An 8,162-nucleotide genomic window follows, 5' to 3' on the forward strand; every position below is an offset into this window, starting at 1 on the left:
CACATAAATTAGTTTTTTAGAACCTTGTAAAAAAACCTCTGAATAAATTCTTTTAAATTATATTTAAACTATACTAGAAGAATAATTTAAACATTATAAGGAAATAGAATCAGGTCAAATTTCACCCATCCTTTTCCACTATATCGATAGCCCTGGCCTCCAGAGAACAGGTCTACCCACCCTTTTCCACTATATTGGTAGACCTGGCCTCTGGAGAACAGGTCTACCCACACCTTTGCAGTGTGTTGGTAGACCTAACCTCTGGAGAACAGCTCTATCCACTCCTTTCTACTATATTGGTAGACCTGGCCTCAGTCCACTGTCGTGGGGGGGGGGGGGGGCAGAGACTCTTGCAGTCTACTTTGTTTTTAGTGAAATGTGACAACCAGAATTACAGGTCAAGAATAACAGAGGAGGAACAATCACTGTCAGAACCCTGCCTAACCAAACAAACAGGAAGTTGCTTATATGTTATCAATCTGCCCAAACTACTTATTTATTCAAATACGTCTATCCCACTTTTCCCAGTGACTCAAGGCACCTTACAAATCATACTGAAAAGTTTAGTAGGGGTGTGCAAAAAAAAATATATCAATTTTTCCTGGCTCCATTATAGCCTATGTGAACCATTATAATCAATGGGCCCAATAGGATATAATAGAGAATCGATCTGGGGGAATCTGGAGCTCTGGGAGTGCTGTTTTTTTAGGTAGAGGCACAAAACTTGCAGCACAGCTGCTGGTGGCACTCCTAAAAAAATCCCTAAAGTTTCAAAAATATTGGGCAAGGGGGCCCAATTCTTTTGAGATCCAGAAGGAAGTGCCCCCATCCTCCAGTGTTTCCAATCGAGGGGAAAATGCCTTCTTAGTTCACTTCTAGCTGTCAGCTAAAAAGTGGTGCACCAGTGCCCCCTAGCGTAGGTTAGATGCAACTCTGACTCTGAGCATTCAAAAGGTTTCTCCCCTGCGTGGGTTCTCTGATGCCATTGAAGAGTGCAACTCTGTCTGAATCCCCTTCTACACTCTGAGAATTAAAAAAGTTTCTCCCATGTGTGGGTTCTCTGATGCTGTTGAAGACTGCTGTTCTCACTAAATATATTGCCACACTCTGAGCAAAAGATTTCTCCCGTGTGAGTTCTCTGATGCTGTTGAACAGTGCATCTCTGACTAAATTTCTTCTCCCCGGTGTGAGTTCTCTCATGCTTTTGAAGATGGCCACGCTGACTGAATCTCTTTCCGCACACAGAGCATTCAAAAGGTTTCTCACCTGTGTGGGTTCTCTGATGGTATTGAAGAGTGCAACTATGACTGAATCTCTTTCCACACTCTGAGCATTCAAAAGGTTTCTCCCCTGTGTGAGTTCTCTGATGACGGTGAAGAGTGAACCTCTGACTGAATCTCTTTCCACACTCTGAGCATTCAAAAGGTTTCTCCCCTGTGTGAGTTCTCTGATGCTTTTTAAGACTACCGTTCTCACTAAATCTCTTTCCACACTCTGAGCATTCAAAAGGTTTCTCCCCTGTGTGAGTTCTCTGATGAAGTTGAAGAGTGCCACTCTGACTGAATCTCTTTCCACACTCTGAACATTCAAATAATTTCTCCCCTATGTGGGCTGTCAGGTGCTTTTGAAGAGTGTCACTCAAACTGAATCTCTCTCCACACTCTGAGCATTCAAAAGGTTTCTCCCCTGTGTGAGTTCTCTGATGCCGTTGTAGAGTGAACCTCTGGCTGAATCTCTTTCCACACTCTGAGCATTCAAAAGGTTTCTCCCCTGTGTGGGTTCTCTGATGCTTTTGAAGATGGCCACTCTGAAAGAATCTCTTTCCACACTCTAAACATTCAAAAGGTTTCTCCTGTGTGTGGGTTCTCTGATGCCGATGAAGAGTGCTTCTCTGACTGAATCTCTTTCCACACTCTGAGCATTCAAAAGGTTTCTCCCCTGTGTGGTGTCTTCTGTGCAGCTGAAAAGCGCCACTCCATCTGAATTTCTTTCCACACTCTGAGCATTCAAAAGGTTTCTCCCCTGTGTGGTGTCTTCTGTGCAGCTGAAAAGCGCCACTCCATCTGAATTTCTTTCCACACTCTGAGCATTCAAAGGGTTTCTCCCCTGTGTGGGTTCTCTGATGCTGCTGAAGATTCCCCCTCTCGCTGAATCTTTTTCCACACACTGAGCATTCAAATGGTTTTTCCCCAGTGTGGTTTCTTTGGTGCAGTTGAAGAACTCCACTCTGACTGAATTTCTTTCCACACTCTGAGCATTCAAAGGGTTTCTGCCGTGCATGGGTTCTCTGAAGCTGTTGAAGATTCCCCCTCTCACTGAATCTCCATCCACAATTTAAGCATTCAGAAGGTTTCTTGCTTCTGTATAGTCTTTGGTGCACAAGAAGCAGTGATCTATATCTGAAGTACTTTCCATACTGAATGCATTTAGTTGCCTTCATTATACTGTGCTTTGGAAAATGCATACTACTCTTTCTACCATCTGGCTTCTCAACCATACGCCTCCCTTTCTTTCTCTTAGGTCTGCCTTGATTCCTGACTTTTTCTTTCACGTCTTCATTTTTAATTCTATCTGGCATTTGCTGATTAAGTTCCTCGCCCTCCTCGTTCCTCTGATCATCCTCTGCTGGAATAATGAGAGAGATCTCGTTAGCACCTGACTGGAAAGGTCTAAAGGCATCTATGGGACTGCAGAAAGGAAGGATTGACAGCCCTTTGGCTACGTCCAGCTTGGCCAATCTTAACCCCCCCTCCACCTTTCCCCAGAATATCTGGTATTTAAGAATACCTCACCCCCTCAAGTACCTCTTGCCCAGGAGTTTCTGAGCCTCCAGATTTCAGGCCCTCAGAAGGCCTCCCTCCCTCCTTACCCAGCGGGCTGTATGACGGTACCAAACCAAATGTTGCTTAGAAGTGAATCAGAAATCCTCCGTTGGCTATTCAGTGCCTTTTACCTTGTCATAACCTTGAAGGATACTCACTCTCAGCCAGCTCATATTGGAAGGAAATATGCTCTTGGAAACTATCCAGCCTTCCTTCAGATGTGAGCCCTTTGCCTGTCTCTACGAAGGTCTCTCTTATACTTCTGGTGGGGGGGGGGGGAGAGAGAGAGAGAGAGAGAGAGAGAGATCATTCTTCTATGGGGAACAAAAGAAATTCAAGAGTAAAAATTCTTCAGGAAGGACAGAACCAGGGTCAAAATCAAAGCCCATGATCCCAACCAGTATAAGGGGGATGGATCTGTGATGTAAAGCACCCTAGTTCCCCCCCAGGGTTAACATGTTTATTAAATGGCCTGGCCTGACCCACATATGTTCCTGATTCAAGTCTCCCTGCAGCTAACATCCTTATCTTTTTCAAGGCCACTCTCCAGAATGTTGCCATGGGTTAATCGTGAGACCCTGTATTCAGTTGCGTAACCAGAAGAGAGGGGGGATTTGGAGGGTGCTGAAAGCCTTTGGAAATTCCCTCAAAGAGGACCCTTGATTGGGTCATTACAACCACCTGACCGTAGAACGTTTGAAAGTATAATATGGGTATAGACCAGAGGGAAGCCATGCTAACTTTATGCTCATGCCATGCTAGTACGCCTTCATATTATCTTACTTCATCACGATGAATAGTTTTAGTATATGTGCCGCCAAAACGAGCACACGATGAATAGTTTTACGTAGAGTAACACACACTATAACTGGAATACTTATGCTACTATCTAATACCAAGTTTTCATGTATTACATAGAACAGTTGAAGGAGGAGGAGGAGGAGGAGATTGGATTTATACCCCGCCCTTCACTACCCAAGGGTGTCCCAGAGCGGCTTACAAACGCCTTCCCCTCCCCCTCCCCACAACAGACACCCTGTGAGGTAGGTGGGGCTGAGAGAGTTCTTGACAGAAACTGCCCTTTTTCAAGAACAGCTCTTATCAGAACTATGGCTTGCCCAAGGTCATCCAACCAGGTGCAAGTGGAGGAGTGGGGGAATCAAACCTGGTTCTCCAAGATTAGAGTCCGCACACTTAACCACTACACCAAACTGGCTCTCAAATTAGCTTTTCTTGTTTTTCTGTTGCTGAGCTGCACAAACCGTGAAGTTTAGTGATGCATTTTTTAAAAATCCTAAATAAACCTTTATATATTTTAAAATGGGTCTTCGTTATTCGTGTGCCAGTTTGGTGTAGTGGTTAAGTGTGTGGACTCTAATCTGGGAGAACCGGGTTTGATTCCCCACTCCTCCACTTGCGCCTGCTGATGTCACAAGCTCTGGCACAGGTGTTCCTGAAAGAGGTGTTTGTGTCAGATTTCTCTCAGCCCCACCCACCTCACAGGGTGTCTGTTGTGGGGAGGGGAAGGGAAAGGAGTTTGTAAGCCGCTCTGAGACTCCAAGTGAAGGGTGGGGTATAAATCCAATCTCTTCTGCTTCTTCTAGTGTGCACTCTCCTCGTGGATGTGTTCTAAAGGTTGGCAACAGAGAACTGAGGATCTGGCCCCTTCCAGGCTCTTTCTGATCCCCTTTGCCTCAGGCCGGGACACCTTCTCTGGTTTGGGTGGCTACAACTCTAGCCTCAATTGCCCCTGGGCAAGCACACACACATGAACACAGTAAGCTGACTCATACTGAATCAGATCCTTGATCCATCGAAGTCAGTTTTGGCTACTCAGACTGGCAGCTGCTCTCCAGGGTCTCAGGCAGAGGTCTTTCACATCACCTCCTGCCCGATCCTTTAACTGGAGATGTTGGGGATTGATCCTGGGATCTTCTGCATGCCAAACCAATGCTCTGCCACTGAGCCAAAGCCCCTCCCCAATTAGCGGAATAGGCCTCAAAACCATGTACTGCTATTCAGTATTTTGATTCATGCCTCATCCCTATGGCAGCAATTCGCACCTCTGGCACCTATGAAAGACCCTTACCCAGGAAGGCCACATTCCCATAGTTCTCCAGCATGACTTCCCTGTAAAGAGCTCTTTGTCCCGGATCCAGCAGGGCCCATTCTGCCTCAGAGAAATAGATGGACACCTCCTCATAGGAAAAGGGACACTGGAAGAAAAAGCAGATTCCCTCGTCAGAGAGCATGCCAGGCAGAGATTGCACTCCGGAAGGGAGAAGGTACAGGATGTCTGGCTTGGTTTGGGTTAATGGGAATGTGTCAGCTATGCTGCCATGATAGTTCAGGAGGCCACCGGCTCCCCTTTTCTGTGTACTAATTACTGCCGCATTCCTTCTATGCTTCGTCTCTGCTGTAACATTGTTATCTCTAAGATGTGCAGGTGGTGTAGTGTCTGGCGCGAAGGGAAAACCGTGGGAGCGCTATCGGTTCCCAGCTTTGACTCTAACGGTCTGGGGCTTCGACTCTAACGGTCTGACAGAATGGCGTTCACAGGATCTTTCATCCGGACACCCTGAGAAAGGAGAAGGGGCCCAGGCTATCCCCTGCTCAGCTCTCCTACCTGGCCTGGAGGTCCATCAGCCATTTCCGCACCTTTGAAAAGACGATGGCTCAACAGCATCTCTTCACCGCCTGTTCCTGAGACAAAGGAGGAAGGAAGGGTGTTTGCTTGATTGTTCCCTGCTTCACACACCCCCTTCCCAAGGTTGTGAAACCTCACCCTGTGTACACTCAACAAGTTTTTAAACTCCTTTTACTACATTTTGGGAGAGGCAAAAGAGAAGCACTGGTCCCGGTCACACAGGCCATAAAATGCCGGGGGGAAGCGTGGCAGTTTGGCCCGGAGCAAAATAACGTGCGGCCGCCCAATCACAGATCCTGTCGAGGTCCCGTGGGTAGGGGCAAGGTGGCGGTCACACGACGATCCTGCAGCACAGCAAAGAAGCGGCGCAGCGCGATCTCACCAACGGCATGCGCGATTCTGCGGAGCAACGGAACTTTCGCTTTCTTCTTCGTGCGCATCCGCCATTGGGTGCTTGTGCGCATCCTGTGGAGACTTGCAAAAAAAACCCGTTTGCGACGGGACATGGGCAGGCGCCAGATGCCACGGACTACCACCGGAAATGCGATCAGACACCAGCCCTTGCCCCGCGGTTTCCGGCAACTAGTCGCTCAGAGGTACTAGTTTTTAACTCCGCATCTTCGGCGGGAAGCCTCGGGTTCGCCATGAGAGCTCTACGCTTCCCAGATGTTGTGGTGTGATCGCGCCCGAAAAATCCGCCTATCATCCGTCTCAGCAGCGTGGCTAATGCTCCGTGTGACCGTAGCCACTGTTACCCAAATTGGCTGTCTCCTTATTAGTGGGGGAAATTAGTTTTAACAGAGGCACAGTGAGAGTTGGGTAATTGGGATCTCCAGCAATGTTTATGGGGATTTTTCCCTTTAGAGAACTCTTGAAATAAACCAGTCAGAGAATTTTATTGAAACAAGAATAAAAGGGTAAAACACACACAGAAACATACACTTAAAAACACACAAGCTAGCTAAGAGAAAGTCAGGGAAGAGTGGAGAGAAAGCGATTTCAGGGAGGCGATAGTTACCAATCTAGAAGAGCGAGGTCCGTGAACACAGCCACGAAAGTGTCTGTATGGGTCCCAGAACACACACACACACTGCCATGGAGCAGCATGCTACAGTTCTAGTCCCTGAGGCTATGCTCATGTGTTTGCCCCGGAAACAATAACGTGATGACATTTTTGGAGGTGAACAATGATTTGGGAGAGTCTTGATGAGTTTACCCGAACTAGACTGTATGTGTTAATCTTTCTTGATGACTCTGTGAGTGCCAAACAGGAAAAGCTACCAGGTTTTCATGGTCATGGGGAAGTGAGGCTGGGTGTTTGACAAGATAAGGCCAAGGTGAGGCTATCTGACTTGGAAGCCCCCATAATTCAATAATAAAGATCAACCATAACATTGCTGTGGTCAGTACCGCAGGATGGGGCCGAGTAACAACCATGAGTATTTAACCTCCCTATTGTTATGTAAGATTCTGCGAAGTCCATCTTGTAAAACTGATTCCATCTTGTTAGATTGTAACCTCTGAGCACTTTAATGTAGATTGTTTTATCTTGTTTTTATGCTGTTTTTTGTTTTGGCACATGGTGCCTTATTGCAAGCCGCCCTGAGCCCGCTCGCGGGGAGGGCGGGGTAGAAATGCGATAATAAATAAACTAAATAAATAAATAATTATGCATCCCTCTAGGTTGGAGAGAGAATCGTTAGCAGGTCAGCTGCTCTGACTCACTTACCAACAATTTTTTCTCAGGCTCTTACCTGGCCGGGACCCATTTTGTCCCTTTTTGTTATATTTTAAGCCAGGCAGTGACCTGCACATATGATTTTTGGGTGACATTAAAGAGGGGTGTTTATCTCTAAACTATTTTTCAGACGTGTGGGATTCCTGTGTATGGCCCGGGGGAAGGGAAAGAAGGGGGTGGAAATGATGTTGCATGACACATCGCTGTCACATTCAGCCCAGACATGACTTCAACGCATCTGGAGATCTGAGGGTAATATGAACGAGTTTTTAGAGGGTCTCTTGGCATGCTAACTTTACAAGTGGGTTGTCAGCCAGGTGCAACATCGACATGACACCACATCCGCCCCGAGACCCAAAGTCCCTCGGGGTGCCAGTCCACAGCCTACCATCCCTACTCCAGCAGTCTGTTCCCCACAGGAGCCCACCAGATGCCCCAATAAGCACAGGCACAGAAGCCAAATCTTCCCACGATTATTGGCCCCTAGAAACTGGTTTAGAGCTCTGCTGCCCCTGAAGGTGGAGGCTGCCTTTATTCAGCAGGCTGAATAGCTCTGCCCAGATTTCTCTCCGTTTTCTCTTTTGAGTCACCTTGAGTTCCTTTTATGGAAGGAAGCTGAGATATGAACATTTTAATTAATGGGAGGAATTGCCTTCAATTAATTAATTTATTATTTATTTATTTATTTTGGGGATTTATATCCCGCCCTATCCAACAGCTCAGGGCGGCTCACAGACGGCCATGCCGAAGTTAAAATATGCATACAACAATACCGCATAATAAAACAATGTATCCTACATAAAAATTTTGGTGCTCTGATAATTTACATAAAACCAAGATGTGCGACGTCCCACACTGGCGGCCGGTTCTTCATAGCATGGGCGCCAGGAGAAGTGTTTCCCGGCTCTGTTGGGCGACATCTACCCCTCACCGGATGAGGTAGATGGTTGGAATC

At 46.8% G+C, this 8,162-nt stretch overlaps 1 pseudogene; it reads right to left on the reverse strand.

The window, feature by feature from the left end:
• Positions 1 to 576: 576 nt before the first annotated feature.
• LOC107114287 lies at positions 577 to 5,478 on the reverse strand (annotated as a pseudogene).
• Positions 5,479 to 8,162: the final 2,684 nt, after the last annotated feature.

The sequence above is a fragment of the Gekko japonicus genome, unplaced genomic scaffold, assembly GCF_001447785.1.
Source record: "Gekko japonicus isolate JY-2015 unplaced genomic scaffold, Gekko_japonicus_V1.1 scaffold5197, whole genome shotgun sequence".
NCBI lineage: Eukaryota > Metazoa > Chordata > Lepidosauria > Squamata > Gekkonidae > Gekko > Gekko japonicus.